This window comes from Periplaneta americana, chromosome 4 (assembly GCF_040183065.1).
Source record: "Periplaneta americana isolate PAMFEO1 chromosome 4, P.americana_PAMFEO1_priV1, whole genome shotgun sequence".
Classification (NCBI taxonomy): domain Eukaryota; kingdom Metazoa; phylum Arthropoda; class Insecta; order Blattodea; family Blattidae; genus Periplaneta; species Periplaneta americana.
The window spans coordinates 960,559-978,447 of record NC_091120.1 but is presented as its reverse complement, the minus strand read 5'-3'; the positions used below and the strand labels follow the sequence as shown (position 1 = coordinate 978,447).

At 36.2% G+C, this 17,889-nt stretch overlaps 1 protein-coding gene across 1 annotated transcript in view; it reads left to right on the top strand.

Moving 5' to 3' along the window:
* Positions 1-17,889, top strand: part of sNPF-R (short neuropeptide F receptor) — a 477,220-nt gene that overhangs the window by 332,195 nt on the left and 127,136 nt on the right. The window contains exon 2 of the mRNA XM_069822797.1: positions 5,569-5,605. The gene's annotated coding sequence lies outside the window, so the exon portion shown is untranslated. The remainder of the gene's footprint in view (positions 1-5,568; positions 5,606-17,889) is intronic.

Sequence of the window (17,889 nt, the reverse complement as noted above, 5' to 3'; positions counted from 1 at the left end):
AATTGAGTTGGAAGTTTCAGCAGTATGGAAACATCGCCGCTAATACACTGCTTTCTTCTCTCTATACAGGATTTGATACAGCTGATCATTAGTTTTGTTCGGTATTGCCTGAACTGTTAGTTATAACGTGTTGTAGTTCAACATTTTTAAAAGATCAAGGTGTGATTTGATAATAAAGTGAAAATGTTACGTGTTTCTGCTTTTTAACAAAAAATATTTGAATTGGTCCGATTTGGGAGACTCTCACCTAAGTGCAATCCGGAACTGAACAAAACATCGATATTGGAAATCGATTTTTTAGTCAAAATTACACCTTAGCAGTCGCTACCTTCACTTTCATTTACATCGTACATTTATGATTCCCAACGAATGTCCTTCTAAAGCTTGCCATACGAACGCTGAAGCAATGAAGATTACAGCAACTTCAAAGAGATTGGGAACATTTCAACATTTGTAATTCAAATAAGGGAATAAACGCCGCTCCTTCCTTTGAAGAACTTTTAAATATTAAGTTCCTACCTTGGAAAATAAATGCAAGGGAATAATAAGATGGCAAAGTTCACTCTCTGCTGCAATCAATATGCGCCAATGAATATTGTGTGCCATCATTCTTCGGATTTCAATTCCGTAAAGTACAGAAAGTAAATCATCAACGAGGAAGTAGTGTCTGAAGTCAGGACATTGTGATTAACAACATCTGTGCCTACATAGCACTATAATCAGCGGACCCTGTCACAAAGAGTTTCCTCAACTGCGATACGTTTTGTGTGTATAATAATTCAAGCTATAAATTTATCCACCCATGATTTCATCCATCACTGTGAAAATCTGTGGTTCACAGTTTTGTTAATTGTATTACTTCGCTGGAACTTTAATATCTCCCACATCAAGCACGGGAGAAACAATAAGTAATTCAGAACGACATCAAAATTGTAACACCAACCACTTTAGAGACAGGATGTGATCACTGCGGAAGGTGTGTAGGTGTGTGTGTATTTACACTGCAAGTGAGCAAACACCCTGTGGCAGTGGTAACTTAATTGCCCACAATAAAAATAATACACAATACAATATGCTTAATAGTACACAACACTGGATACTGAACAAATAAGAAAGGAACATCTTTAGCACGACTGGTGGCTTTTGAGTTACTCCAAATCCCGACATGCACACCTCTGAGCACGAGTTCTAATATACAGTAGTCATTCACGCCTACTGTTATAAATAAAAACAACAGAAGTTATCTCAGCCATAACAATTTCAGAAAATGCCACATGAAACTATGAAGTTATTAACTAATTACAATGCGATTATTTTGGTTCAGGGAACATAAATTTTGGTGCAAGGATAATAATTCCTTTAACATGTTTCTTAATCGCTACTGTAGCCAATGCGATCACCTGGTGCACGGATAACCTATTTTGTGCAAGGATAATTCGTTTAACATGTTTCTAAATCAGTCTTGAATACATTCTTTAAAGTATCACTCCAAACCAATGTGGATTGTGCACAATGATAATTTTTGTGCTGACCCCATTGTGCAGCATTCTTTACGTAAATAAAGAAACGACAATTAAAATGGCAAAAAAATATTATTTTAAGAAATACAGAAATTCAAAAAATCATCTCGCAAATTCTTAAATATTCCCTGCAGATTATACAGTTTCATTTCTACCGCTCAGAAGGCCTTAATTAAGGATATGCTAATTTTAAATAAAATCTTTTATTTATAAGTATAATTTTATAGTCATCTTCTAAGATTTTATTTTATAATTGATAATCAATTGTGCTTAATTATTACATTTTATTTTATAACAATATTCATATTTAATTGATTATATTTGTTTGCTATTTTAATTTTCTTATCCTCGTGGTCATCCTTAATTAAGGCCGGACTAGTTATTTCTCTCTCTCTCTATTTTTATTGGGTTATTTTACGACGCTGTATCAACATCTAGGTTATTTTAGCGCCTGAATGATATGAAGGTGATAATGCCGGTGAAATGAGTCCGGGGTCCAGCACCGATAGTTACCCAGCATTTGCTCGTATTGGGTTGAGGATAAACCCCGGAAAAAACCTCAAGCAGGTAACTTGCCCCGACAGGGATTCGAACCCGGGCCACCTGGTTTCGCGGCCAGACGTGCTGACCGTTACTCCACAGGTGTGGACACTCTCTCTCTCTAATATATAAACTTAAGTAATTATTGATGAATGTGTACGTTACTGAACACTGTAACTAAGCTACTTACAATCGATCGTGAAATAATGCAACAGAAATATTACATCAGTCCCGTATGCGGTGTGGGAGGATACAAGTTCCAATATTGTCGGCTACCATTAGTATTACCGGCAATAAAACCATCTCCTTCATCTAATTAAATAACGGTAATCACATACAGAACATAAATTACATCATAGTATCACTGTGTTTCAAATTACATTTCAAAACCTTGTATTTTTGAAATGATGCTGTATTAAAAAAATATATCTATATTTTCTGTTCCAAAGATCCTTACCTTCCACCGCCTAGCATTTCATAAAAACCTTTGGGATAATCCTGTATAAGTGAAACTTGAATTTTAAGCAATGTGTTCAGCAAGAAACCCATTCTTCGTTTAGTGACCCATTCTTGAAGTCGACAAATCAGCTAATTAATATTTTAAGTCTCATTATTATCATTGGTAACGTACAAACGTATAGGAGAATATACGCCATGTCGTCGGCGCCGCGCCGGTTTGCAAACATGTGCCTGGCACACAAGGGGCTGAGCGCTGGTATATATTCAGTGGACGAATCGAATATGTAACGAAGTTACACAACAGAGCGCCGTCGTTTGAGCAGTTCGTGATTCGCAGCGCGACGAAGTGACGGGGCACAAAGCAAATCCCTAATGAAATGGCGATTAAAATATAGCCAGACGTCTTCCTTTGCCATCGCAGTTAATTATAGCAGCCGCAGTTCTCCACTATATTTTTACCGGGTAAGTTGTCAACCGAAACATCGACATAAGTTAGCAATCATAAAAAACTGCGGCACTTTCCAAATATTTTCTCTCCACTCTTGAAAACCGAGGGGGAACAAAAAGAATCGATTATCAGAGTCGTTGCTGTATTTAAAAAACCTTTTGAATATTCATCACTTAACTTTGGAAGTTGGACAAATAAGGCATGCGGAATTGTGCGGAAGAATTGATTTCTTATGACTCTGCTATTGATATTTGCAATTACAGTTTACTTTCTAGAAGTTGTGTTGAAATAATCAAATAAATATTCCGTGATATAGATTGCAAACAAAAGTTATTCCCTACAATATCAAAGATTAAGATACTTTATTTAGGCCCACTGCGTTTAAATTAAGACAGTCATCGTTTAAGCTGCAATTTGTTTTAGTCAAGGAAGTTTCAATTCTAATCTTGGTTTAATCTTTGAAAATAATTAAATCTTCATGTAGGCATGTCTAATCCTCGCTTAAATTACTCTTGCTCTTCCAGTCAAGTTAAACGACACAATAATCCCTTTTGCTTCCTGTGTTAAAAACCTTGGAGTTTACTTTGATACGCATTTAAACTGGAATAACCAAGTAACCCATATTACCAAAAAAGTTCTTTCCATACTATATTCGTTAAACAGCATTCGAAAATTCCTCCCGCTATCACTCAAGAAAATACTAGTGGAAACACTAGTAATGCCCCACTTCGATTATTGTGATTTTCTACTGACCGACCTCAATGTCAACCAGACGCAAAGATTACAACGTGTTCATAATTCTTGTGTTCGCTTCGTCTGCGATGTCCGTCGCGCTGACCACATTACCCCATCCTTCCAAACTCTAAACTGGCTACGGGTTAACGAACGTAGAAATTTTCATTCTCTTGTTCTCCTTTTCCAAGTCCTTCACACTTCTACACCTACCTACCTTGCCTCCCGTTTCAGTTACCTGTCATCATATCATAATCTCTTCACACGCACGCAAAATAGCCGCATACTAGCCACACCAACACATAAGGCATCATCGTATTCATCATCATACAGAATCTCTTTCTCGCGCTTGTGGAATACCCTACCCAGTGACATCAGAGACTGTCGGAATTTAGTAGCGTTCAGAAGCATGCTTATTAAGTATTTTCTTTATCGATCTTACTAATAAAAACTCTGTATACAGACGTTTAACTGTCTTATACTTATACAATGAGTAGCTCGTTTATAAGTCGTGTGTAAATTCCTTACTAATAATCACTACATATGTCGTGTATAACAGTGTAACTGTTACACAGCTACGTCATAGTTTCGTCATTGCTTCGTTACGAAAGGTGATAGAATATCTGAAGTTCTCTACTGCATCCGGTAGAGCGCTCTAGTGTGGCTGTTAAATATCGATAGTACAACTGGCTCTAATCGATTACCACACTACATTTTGGTCAAAGAGTACAAGCTACAGCAATATTATTCTAATAATTCTGTGCTCTTTGGTGTGTTCTTCTGTGGTTACAAGGTAAACATCATCATAAAATGACAGTCGATACGAACAGCTGTTAGAGGGGCGGCCATTTTTTCCCTATATACAACGCTTAAACAAGGGGTTTCGTGTATATAACTACTGCAAAGCAATTCCCATTGTATAGTTACAGCCTGTTTATACGTCCATAGCTTATTCACGGTTTATTAGTAACGTTTTCTGTCTCAACTCTGCATAAGTCTCGTATAAAAACTATACACGGTTTATTAGTAAGACTGTTACTGCGTAGAGAAGGTTTAATTTTTACTTAATCAATAAAAGAAATGCTTCTCTCTTCTTAACTTTTACAATAAACTGTCTAGCTTTTATTAATCAGGTAATCTTTTAGTACTTTGATTTTTATTGTATTTGCAAATTTAATATTAATTGTAATTATAATTGTAATTGTATTCTTAATATTGTAGTTTTAATCCTCTGGTAGAGGGGAAGAGAAAGCCTGATGGCCTTATCTCTACCAGATTAAATAAATAAATAAAATAAAATAATATAATTAATTAATTAAATCATTAATACGGATGATACTTACCGAGTAAAACAGTGTTAATATTTAGTGGATTTTTTTTCTGAGAAAATATTCATTCTTGACTAATATGCCAGTGAAATTTTTTTCTAGTCTAGGCCTATACAAAGAATAAGCTGTAAAATCAGCACAGTTGCATTACTTTCACCCTGCATACTCGGTCAGTCATGGGCCACTGTTACGGCACCGGGAAGGGAGCTTCCTGCAGTTTGTCAGTGTCCCATCTGATCACGTTACGCTACTTCGCCGCTTCAACGCATGACTTTGTATTTTCTTGAATTCTGACCTATGAGCATCTCGTCCACATCTTTTCCTGATCCTCATCAGACATGAAGCGCAGACAAAACTCACATACTTTCTATGATAGGAAACGAACCGCAAATTTCCGTTGCGAACCAAATACAGTATGATTCTCAGAATTTCATGAACCTGTGACTTCAGATTTGGGCTAGCTCTGAATTAGCCTCGTTAGGGTTTAGCCTGTACGTCAACAGCCTACATTACTTCATGTACTTCTCTCTCTGTCTTTCAGGTACCGAGACGGGGACGGTGTAAACAGCTAATCAGAGGTAAGTCCCTGAACACACGTCAGCGCGTTTAAACAAGCTCGTAAGGGAACGTTTGTATAGATCTGTGTATGACATTTCTACCATACAGATCTGTTCCATATAATAGAGTTCGCATTGTGAACATGAATAGAACTCTGTGCTAATTCCATACTCTGCTTTTCCTCATCTTTCAGATCTCTATATTCTAAATTAAAGCAATTTCACGAAAAAAAAAAAAAAAAAATCATTGCATGCAATGTTGTCGGTCGCATGGAACTTTGTCGTACAAATGTACGGAACTCGTCATTTGTGTAATGCACACAATGTCATGTTGTGTTTTACTTATTCTTATGTAAACATACACGAAGTGACGTCTAGATATATTTCTGAGAAAATTGAGAATGAATAAATATTTAGTAACTACGAATCTGTTTTCACCCGGTGGCAATTACAAGAAATGGTAAACAAATATAAGAATAGAAATAGGCTTTGAATATAAACATTTATGTATGAGGACATAATAATCCATGACACTGATTGTTCAGTTAATGACAATATCCTATATTTAAGTGAAATAAAGCTAGCCTATTGTGTCCCGTGAAGGGCAAATGCATATTGCTAGAGACAAAGCTCTAACTTTTCTAACGCTGTGAGATAATCCGCGTTAGAAACTGTACTTGATTTTTTATGCTCGACCATGCCGAAATGTAGTAATTATACACCTGGTAGCAGTCCTTTAATGCATGTCATTAAAGTACACCTATTCATTAAAGTTCAGGTTTTCGATTATTCTCGGATATTCAATCGAAAGACAACTAAGGAAACGTCACTGAGGCTGGAAATCCAATACTGTCGCAGAAGGTTATGTTCTGTTACTGTAATAATTAGCGTTAATTGTAAATAATAGTCAAATAAATTCAATTTGTCATCTCGTTTTTCAATTCTAAATCAATTTCCAGGTTATATCAAAATTAGTTCATGTTATTCTCTAGATTATATCAACGTCAATGACATTATTGTTCCTCGGAAAAATCAATACTTTCGCGTCTGCGCACATCTCACAATTTACGAACTATGCACAAGGTCACCCGCTCTTCAGTCAGATGCGAATAAAATGAATACTTCTGAATAATTTCAAGTTAGAAATATGGTCGAGCATAAAAAAGTCCTATGAAACTTGCCTATAATGGTAATTAAGACGCTCGTATGAAAATTATGAAAATCGCTTGCGCTCGTTTCATAAACAAACATACTCGCGTCTTAATTACTATCATTATAGGCTCGTTGCATAATGTACTAGTATTGAACTTTACTTTTGTAGTGAATTTGTAGTTCACGCTAATGTCTGATACTGGTTTTTCCGTCCCCGTCTACTCCGTGAATAGCAACGACATGAAAACATCCACATTTTAGCGATCAGTAGATTTTCGAATAACGATATATGGAAAACGTGCCGAAATACCGTCAAAATAAATAATTTTATGAATTTAAATACTATTATAGTCACAATCATGCCATGCTATGAAAGAAAAATTACACAACCTCCAGCGGGAATCGAACCTGCTACTTGACATCAACGGACGTATATACGTCACCAAACATCGTAAGACGATGATTACATTGGTAAATAATTTTATGTTTAAAACATGTTAAGTATAGTATATTAGTATAGTTTTCTAATTCGCCATAAAAAGTGAAGTTGAATAGAAACTGCAAAATTTATGTGGTTCTGCGAAATAAAAACGAAATTACATTTTATGATACACTTTCGTATTTTTTGTAAAAAAAAATAGAATTTATCTAAAGGCCCCCGCCATATGTAGGGTCTTAAATTTTCGTGAAACAGTTCGGTAAATCTACCATCTCTAGCAATCAGTAAAATCGTACTACCTGTCGAACTACGGTTATTTACGTTTGTGGGAAAACAGCGAACGCCACATCTAAACGAATTTATTGTTGGTTGTAGGATCGTGTTCCTGCTTCCTAGTGGTCGAGCTTGCGTAGAGAACTCTGTAGCTCAGTTGACTATGCCTCTTCGCGATGTTACCTTTCCCTGTTCGACTCTTGGTTCCCAGCATGCACTGCTTACCCTTTTCACTGTTATTCCTCGCTTGCCTTGCTGATTTTGAAGATTCCAGTATTTGTCTCGTTTGTTCCGACCGGTACTGACGGATATCATTCCTGATTTCTCTTTTAGTTAGCTATCTAGTTCGGATATTCTAATCCGTTGCGTTCCGCGTTGTCTCTGGCCTCCTGCATTCTCTATCTGCGATCGATCAGTTTTATGGTGTCTGTCTCATTGCTCTCCGTTAGTCCATATTTTTTGCTGTTGCTTGCCTGTTGCATACGTGCTATTCCATATGAAATCGATCAGTAAAAAACCTCGCATTTTTTCATACTCTAATTTTTCCCTATTTATACAAGGTGCTGAGGAGAGTCATTTTCAAAAATATACTATTGAAAGTCAAACTGTTTTCGTATTGTTGAGCGACAAATGTAGCGTATTTTAGAAAAACAAGCCTCTTTCAGCGCTCAGAACTCTGGAACCATTTACTGCAGAACATTGAACGAAAGCTTATTTTGAAGCTGATATTTGGTAGGTTATGATAAGAAGTAATCCTTATTCTTATTGTATACAGAGAGACAGATAATCTGATTTTACTCACTTTTAGGCTTTTTGTTCATTTGTAAAAATGTAAAAAAATATTGAGAAAAAACCTTGCATTATTAAGAGGGATTCGGCATTGTTTGCTTAGTGTCACGGCAGTAAGTTTCGGGGATATTAAATAGATTATATCACACGCCTAGACTTGAAAGGCGCAACACCGCACGCACTGGCCGAAAATGAAGATAAGCGAGCTTTGGGCGTCATTTTACTCCTGTGTTTATGAAAACCTGTGATAAAGCTAGCCCAGCTATGCGCTACTAGACGAAACATCACGTGTTTGTCTCCTGGCCTTGCTTGCCTCGGCTAGCTCCCGCCTCACAGCCAGCTGGTTAGCTCACGCGCGTACTATTTATTTTCTTTATTTGATTTTTCAATACTTTTTATTAACGTTGCACCAGTAAAAAGTACGTGTTTATTTGTACTTTCAATGCGGAATCTAACCATATATTTTAAAAATATTTTTTTCGTGGGCAAAGGTGTCTCAATTAAGAAAAATCTAAATTTCTCCATTTCCATAAAAAGTAAGAAAAACTGTTTACATGTCAATATCAACTTTAACTTTTCAGCATCAAAATAAACCGTGATTTTGATCACTGGGTGAAAGGGTTTCGGAGCCACAACAGTTTAAAGTTGCTAATTTTATGAAAACACGATAAATTAAAATTTTAATTTAAACACTATGAAGTTCTGACGCCTCAAATTTTGCACAAAACATTATATCACAGTTGTCAACGGACAGAAAAAGTTTAATTGTATTTAAAAATTGCAAGGTCAATTTTCTCTATATTTCGGTCGATTTGAGATGCAATAGCCCATACATTTCTCTAGTCAAGGGAAGTACTTAGGAATTATTATTATTATTATTATTATTATTATTATTATTATTATCATCATCATCATCATCATCTTTATTATATCATTGCTATTACTGTTATTATTTCTGTAACAATTTCGTAGAACAATTATAAGTTTGTTATTCTGAGATTAGTGTAGGTTTGGTTCTAGCTGTCCAGTATAGTATAATCGGATGAGAGCGAACAACATTTACAGTTTCTGTTCCGATTTGTTTCTATAATGGAATATTAAAATTTACTTAAAGAAATCAATCGATTTTTCAACCAATTTGATTAATTACGAATTTAATGTTCTTCAAATTAAACAAATACTGAAATATACATTACTAGAATATTATCGTTAAAACCGTCAAAATATAAAGTAAAATAGCATGTTTAGTTTACAAGAAGACATTCGACATGTCATAAATGTTACACAACCGCTGGACTAAATCACAGCCAGTTACGGGCGGGAGCAGAGATAACGCGCGACGTTTCAGACCCGTATTGCACTCATATAACTTCCATTAATTAATGGCATGCACACAATCATCATTTTATTTCACTAACCTGTGTCACAGGAGACGCTGAAAGTGGTGTCCATTAACATTCAGACATTCCAAACATCTTTTGGTGAAATTTTAATTCACACGCAAAAGTTCTTTTGTTATCCTTCTAATTTCTGTTATTATATTGTCTTTCAGTCCATTGATGGCGCGTGGGTTATTTTTCTAGATTCTATTTTTAGGATTCCCCACAAAAAATAATCGAACTCTACCTCTATTTGGAGGTCGAATATCGGGGAATTTCTCTAGAATTGCCTACACACTCGTCCGCATGAATCTATTTTCAAGTATGTTTCGTACTACTACTACTACTACTTACTGGCTTTTAAGGAACCCGGAGGTTCATTGCCGCCCTCGCATAAGCCCGCCATCGGTCCCTATCCTGAGCAAGACCAATCCAGTCTCTATCATCATATCCCACCTCCCTCAAATCCATTTTAATATTATCCTCCCATCTACGTCTCGGCCTCCCTAAAGGCCTTTTTCCCTCCGGTCTCCCAACTAACACTCTATATGCATTTCTGGATTCGCCCATACGTGCTACATGCCCTGCCCATCTCAAATGTCTGGATTTAATGTTCCTAATTATGTCAGGTGAAGAATACAATGCGTGCAGTTCTGTAACTTTCTCCATTCTCCTCTAACTTCATCCCTCTTAGCCCCAAATATTGGTGATTATCGTTTCCTTCCCCATAATACAACAAGTAATCTCCTATTTGTGTTATGCCATTCCCATCTAACCTAACCTCCTGTACTCCCACAAAGTCTATTCTATATCTAGCTAGTCCTTCTGCTACTAATTTGTACAATATTCGCTGTTGTAGAGTAGTCTTCAGCCGACGATTTCAATTGTCTAAACAACAAATTTAATGCACAACACACACACACTTCAAACGTATTTAACAGAAGCACACACTGCACGTCTTCTATCACTAACCTCTCAGACTCAACTAAGCTGTGGCAACGACCGGTAACATGCAGGGCGGTTCAGATCTTGCCGCGTTCTTCGAACAAGACTGATGCGACCGCACTCCATATTAATAGCTACTAAATCGAGACTTAGATAATTGCAATTTTAATAATTTTAACAATAAAATTAAGTAAATTGTTTAATATTCATGTTTCCTTTTTCGTATTATCAATATATTCAATCAAACATATTCTGTTTTTGATTTATCTGGTTTTTATCTTAATATTTGTTGTTTTGTAATAATGTATAACATTCTGCAATTTTATTGAATTTTTGCTATATATTGTATTTTAGTACAAAACAGTTATTTATAGGAACACGAGGGGTGTGCGCTGTGTTTATTCATGTTGTGTTGTACTAGTAAGATGGATGGATGGATGGATGGATGGGTAGATAGATAGATAGATAGATAGATAGATAGATAGATAGATAGATAGATAGATAGATAGATAGATAGATAGATAGATAGATAGATAGATAGATAGATAGATAGATAGATAGGTAGGTAGGTAGGTAGGTAGGCAGGCAGGCAGGCAGGCAGGCAGGCAGGCAGGCAGGCAGACAGACAGACAGACAGACAGATGAATTTAATGTCATTCAGCGACTTACAGCCATAAACAACGTCATATATATATATATATATAATACATGGCTACTACAATGTGAATAAATGTAAGAATAAAAAAAATAAATATACAATCACCAGATAATCACAAAAACAGGTTAAAAGTTTTAAAAGAAATAGTATAATATCAGGTTAAATTGTACAGATTTGTCAAATTACATGAGGTTAAAACAAATAGTATCTAAAACGTAATATTGCTAAAATCATTGACACTGTAGATTGGATTTGCCATCAAAGTCCTTCTCACCATCTTTCTGAAAGTAAATATGACGTGTTTCTTATATGCAATGGTAAAGAATTATAAAGTTTATAAGATATGGAAATAAAACTATTGCTTGTAGTACTATATTTGTACTTTGTGAAATATATGTCAAGTCTGGAACGGGTAGAATAATTATGAATAGATTAATAGGTAGGAAGATTATGCACATTACGCTTAAATACAGAAGGCAATCGAGAATAAACATTGACGGCAACGTAAGTATTCCTAGTTGTACAAAAAGTGGTTTGCAATGAGTTCTAGAAGAGACACCACAAATAATTCTCACTGCTCTCTTTTGAAGAATAAACAACTTAGAAACAGAAGTATGGTTGCTTCACAAAAGCGTTCCATGACTTAAGTGACTGTGAATATGGGATGCATATGGGTTGGGATATGGGATGTAACAGTAAATGGAATAAAATAACATAATACGTGTTTAAATACAAATTTAATGAACTGTTCAAATGTAAAATAATGCAGAATAAAACATTACTAAAGTGCTACGAGCTTCATTGGGTTGACATGAGACAAGAAATCAAGGAAACCGTGGAAGGGAGAAGTACAGCACTAGAAGCAATGACTACAAGAAGTGACAACAGTTCTCGTATAGGAATCGGAAGATGCCAATGACTTGAAATGCGATATCAACATACAATTCATATTGCACTGTCCGTTCTTTCGCATTGGAGACTTAAAACAGTCTGACAATCTCGTGACGTCAAGCTATCACTTACCTTGCAGTTTGCCTAGGATCGAGTTCTCATTTCAGAGAGCGTATTTAATCATCTTCCTCATTTCCTTCGGAAAGTCATCCGATTCCCTATATGTAAATGGAACTCTATTCTCTGACGTCTATTTAAATTCTTAGGTCCTCTAGATAGTTCAATCAAACAAATCCAAGAAGCAGACAGAAGCAATTTATATTGGGTCCAAATCGAAGAGTTAGCCTCCGTCACCATGGCAACATTGCTGAACAAATACTAATTAATACAGTCACTGTGTCCACTTGTAATGAGATTAAACGTGTGTGTCATGTTCGGAGGAAGCGTGCGAAAGTCCTTCTGCGTGTAAACCATTTAGCTAATTTTATAGAAGTAGAGGTATGTGGATGTCACACACTACAGTGGCTTTTCAAACCTGTATTCTGTGATTATTTTTATGTAACACAAAAACTGGTTTCCAAAATTCACACAGATATTAAGATGAATACGTTGTTTATAATATGATTACTTCTCGTCTAGTAACCAACGGTGCAGTGAAATCTTACCGTTAGTTGAAGTTATCCAGAATTGTTTCTGTGAATGTTCACCCATTTAAAATAGTGACCGCGAGTCTGCAATGAGAAAAAAAAATGGTTTATTTAACGATGCTCGCAACTGACAAGGTTAGGCCTGTATCAGCGTCGCCGGTGTGCCGGAATTTTGTTCCGCAGGAGTTCTTTTACATGCCAGTAAATCTACTGACATGAGCCTGCCGCATTTAAACACACTTAAATGCCATCGAAGTGGACCGGGATCGAACCCGCAACCTCGAGCATAGAAGGCCAGCGCTATACCAACTACGCTACCGAGACCGACCTGCAATGAGAAGCTATCACTTTCTTGCCGCGTGATCTTCTGGGTCAGTGATGTGTCGGAGGCAATGGAACTTAAGGTATTACAGCACATTACAGCTCAGCTGCAATTTTGATAATTCCCCACACGCTATTAATATCTAACTCCTCAACTTCGTCCAAAGTGGCAAACCTATTTCACATTTCGACCTGATAATGTTGCTTAGTTACCTCGTTTTTAAATTCGTAATATTGAATCTCTCAAAATTAACTCGTTGCTCTACTCGCTTGGCTACTGATAGTCTTTCTCTTAATTCTCCTATTACCAAATAATGATCAAGATCACAGTCTGCCCCTCTGAAGGATCGAATGTCTACTGTACTAGTATGTCTTCGTTTATCTATCAAGATGTTATACATTTATGTTTAATAATACATTAAGTAACGGAATTGGTTGGTGTATTACATTTACAAGGATAAGAATTTTCCACTGCAAGCATGTATGGCATGGCTGTACACGATTTGTACTCGCGAGACGAACAGATTGTTGTACGGAAAAGCAGGGAGAGGGGATAAGAGGTAAAAGAGGGGTTGGGAGCTTACAGGTGACTGGAAATGTACATACATACACACAAGAAAGAGCTTTTTCATATGAAGTTTGAATTAATTGATTTTTATTTGTATTTATTTCGAGAATATATTGGTCAGATTCCTATTAATTGAAAGAAAAGAAAAGAAATAAAATTTTCTATCTATGTAATTTTGAATTTAAGTTCTTTAACTTTATTATCACTCCAGATGGAAAAAAGTATTTGTTCAATGTAGGCCTATTTTATTTTTAATACTGCGACCCAGTTATTATTACTATTATTATTATTATTATTATTATTATTATTAGTAGTAGTAGTAGTAGTAGTAGTAGTAGTAGTAGTGGTAGTAGTGGTAGTAGTGGTACGGTACGGTAGTGGTAGTGGTGATAGTGGTAGTGGTACCGGTAGTGGTAGTGGTACCGATAGTGGTAGTGGTAGTAGTGGTAGTGGAATTGGTAGTGGTAGTGGTACCAGTAGTGGTAGAGGTACCGGTAGTGGTAGTGGTAGTGGTACCTATAGTGGTAGTGGTATTGGTAGTGGTAGTGGTGGTAGTGGTAGTGGTAGCGGTAGCGATAATGGTAGTGGTAGTGGTACCGGTAATGGTAGTGTTGGTATTGGTAGTGGTACCGGTAGTGGTGGTAGTGGTACCGATAGTGGTAGTGGTAGTATTGGTACCGGTAGTGGTAGTGGTGGTGGTGGTGGTAGTTGTCATAGTAGTTGTTGTTTGGTTATTAGTAGTAGTATTGCTTAGTGTTCCCTGCTTCTAACTATTGCATATCTGATTGAAATAATTTTTATGAACTGCAGAAACATATTGCACAGAAATTAATAAATATTACAATATTTTAAAATTGTAATACAGAATTACTAAATAAAATGAATTATTGCGCCTTTAATTTTGTAGCATTTTATAAATAAAACTAAAATATATATTTTAAATGTTTAAAACCACTCAACACGTGACGATACATTTTGGCCTATGACCTACTTCAGGGTATAGAGCTAGTTTTAACTCGTCAATTTTTCTCTTGCGATCTTCGCCAACAATGTCATCATACACAGCTTTATGTATGGTGTCGTAGTGGCGCATTATAATTATGTTTTCGTCTTCCTTTTATAATTTTCTGACATGGAAGGTACTGAGAATGTTCTTCAGTTGCTTCAAAAAATAACGGCTTTCCCATAACATACAAAAGAATATGGTTGGTGATCACATTTATTTTGCTTCCCTACGTCCATTATTCACTACAGGTAATTACAACTCAAGAGGCAAGAGTATATTGGAGGATTGTGAACAGTTAACTAGAGAACCCCACTCCTTTTCCTCCACCGCAACGACATGGATAAATATATAATAGGATGCGAAACTTACTGAGTTTCCCGTAACACATGTTAGAGGCGCTAATGTAGAAATTGATCTCTCTGCCACCTGTTGTGAGTAGGCGAACTTATTACATCTAGCAGCGCACCAAGTAGCGAAAATAAGAACTAATTACTCCATGCATTTAGCAGCGCACCTGGTGATGAAAATGTTAAACTGTGCAGAAAGTATTCCCTCCCACCCTCATCGATATTCAAAACTAACCCAATTTAAAATAAAACATTTACATTTTCTTCTACTGAAAATTCTTACCGGAGCTAACAGGAAGATAAAAGAGACGATCTAATTTACCCTATCCAATTAAAATATAACCAGACAGAGATAGAAAATAAAGCAAAAGGTTAGATAATTGGGATTGTATTCTTTGGGTATTTATTGTACAGCGCAATGGAAAAGTCTGCAAGAACTGCTTAGATAGTTCAATTTATTATATTACTATTACTTTACAATACATTCAAGAACACTATCTTTACAACATCCATAAACATCACTGTTTAACATACACTGCTTATACACACGTAGTACCACTTTATGTCCACTTATTAGCAAGTTTCTGGCTGCCATCTTGTCTTCTCGATCAACATCTCGAACGAACGGATAAATAGAGAACTCTGGGTAATGTACCCAACACGTAGTTCTAATGTTCACCACCTACGACGTTGGGCGCTGATCATCTTATTTGAGCCCCCTGCCGCCAGATGGTGCTGACCGCAGTTTCGCATCCTATTATATATTTATCCATTGCAACGATACCACCCCTACTATGCGCTCGCGAGTTATTCTTCGACTCTTCTCCTTCAGCCTTCAAGGAGCGCCGTTCGGACAGGTTTGCTCGCCGATATTCGCACATGTACCGCGTGCTGGTCGGTTTACGATTAGATCACTATTCCACGAATTTCGTCCCCATCTAATGATGGAATGGTACACATGAAATATAACGCACTAAAAATTAGTGGAAAATTTTATTTAAAAGCAATTGTTTATGAAGTCGCATCTCATTGCATCATAAATGCTCTGCCTTGCACATACTGTATGGCAGCCGTGGCGAAAACGTCATCGTGCGCCGAGCCACTGGGTAACCTGCAACGTGCATAGCACCTATGGAGGGAGGCGGACACTCGAAGAGGAAGTGAAGCAACTGTCTGACTTATTAACGGATTTTCATTTTCCTTGCGTCAAGCACTTAAATACATTTTTATACAGTACAAGGCTACAAACTAATGTTTAGTATGTGTAACGAAGAAAGAAATGAACAATATCACAACCTAAAATTAACTGTCTTCAGAATGTCTCTGTGACAAAGTTTCAAAATCAGGAATTATGTCACTTACTGCCAGTCGAAGGTATTTGTCTGTCAGTCGTGATCTAAATTTGGTTTTTACTATTTTCATTGTTGAAAATAATTTTTCAAAAACGTAAGTTGTAGCGAACATGGCTTCAAAAGATAAAGCGAAAGAATGAAGCTTCGGATATTTAATTTTGGCAAAGATTTGAAAAGTTCACCATTTGTCAAGTCCTTACATCTAGCTTTCATTTGACATCACATAGTAAATCTGTGAATTTAAATTGAAGAGCTAACCGCATTATTCGTACATCTGCCGAAAAAGGATCGATGTACAGAGATAGTAATAATAATAATAATAATAATAATAATAATAATAACAACACAAACTTTAAATGTTTCATCAGTAACATGTAGTATAATGCCGTTTTATGTTATACCACCGTTTTCTCGTAATACTTGTGAACAAATCATACATTAATATTCTCATTCATATTGACAGGAAAAAAAAAAGCGTCCTCCCATCCTACTTGAAACTTTCGTTTTTGCAGATTTGCATGTATTCGAGAGAGACATTGCCACGATACGCCACTCGCAGATCAGAGACAAATAGAAATGGAACGGAGTTTGACTCCAGTGAGTGAGAGGGTGGGGGTTGGGGTAGGTAGAAAGCACAGCTATCATTGCGAGCCACAATGTGCTCGTGAGTCGCATTTTCGCCACCGCTGCTGTATGGAATGAGTATTGTCCTGTACTTGGGAATGTATCATAAATTAAATGTTGCAGTCAGTACGTCTCCAGAAATATTCTGAGAGGAAGATTTACTAAAACTTTGTTTGTACAAATAGTTTTACAAAACTAATTCATCTGTTACAGAAATCTGTAAAATGATAATCATCTTCACAACTAGAAAGGTCTTCAGACAGGAAATTGATCGCTTTAGGAATTTTACATGGATCACTTTGATGTATAACACAACTAATCAGACAGAAAATATTTTCCATGAAATTACTGCATTTCTGTATAATAAACTGAGAAATCGGACGACAGAATAGTTCGGGTTCGATTGTCCTTAGAGTTAAATGTCACTATTTCTGAAGTTCTCTCTTTCTATGTGTAGCGGAATGTGCACACAAGCACATTATTTCGTAATTTCTCCTTTAACTGTCTGAATTAACAGTACAGAGTACACTTAAAATGTCATCTTATAAAACTAAAGCTTTTTAAATGTCGATTTCCATATAGCAATACAGAAACATGAGATTGCAGTAACTGCAATAGTTTGTGTGAGTTTATTCAAACCAATGACACAGGTCTGTTTAAGTAGGCTACGCATTTTATAAATTACAGTAGCTCTCTTGTTTTTTAGCATTATACAATAGTAATATACGTTACAAGAGCGGTATGTTGACGTTTTCATGTTCGAGGAAAAGATTGAAAAAGCGAAACGTAGTTGAGCGAGCGTAGTGCGAAGATCGTTTATTACATACCTGAAAGACGAATTTCTAATTAGTTGCAATGAAATCTCCATCTTGGTTTCTGTTTAATGACGGCAACTTCGGAACATCAAAATATCT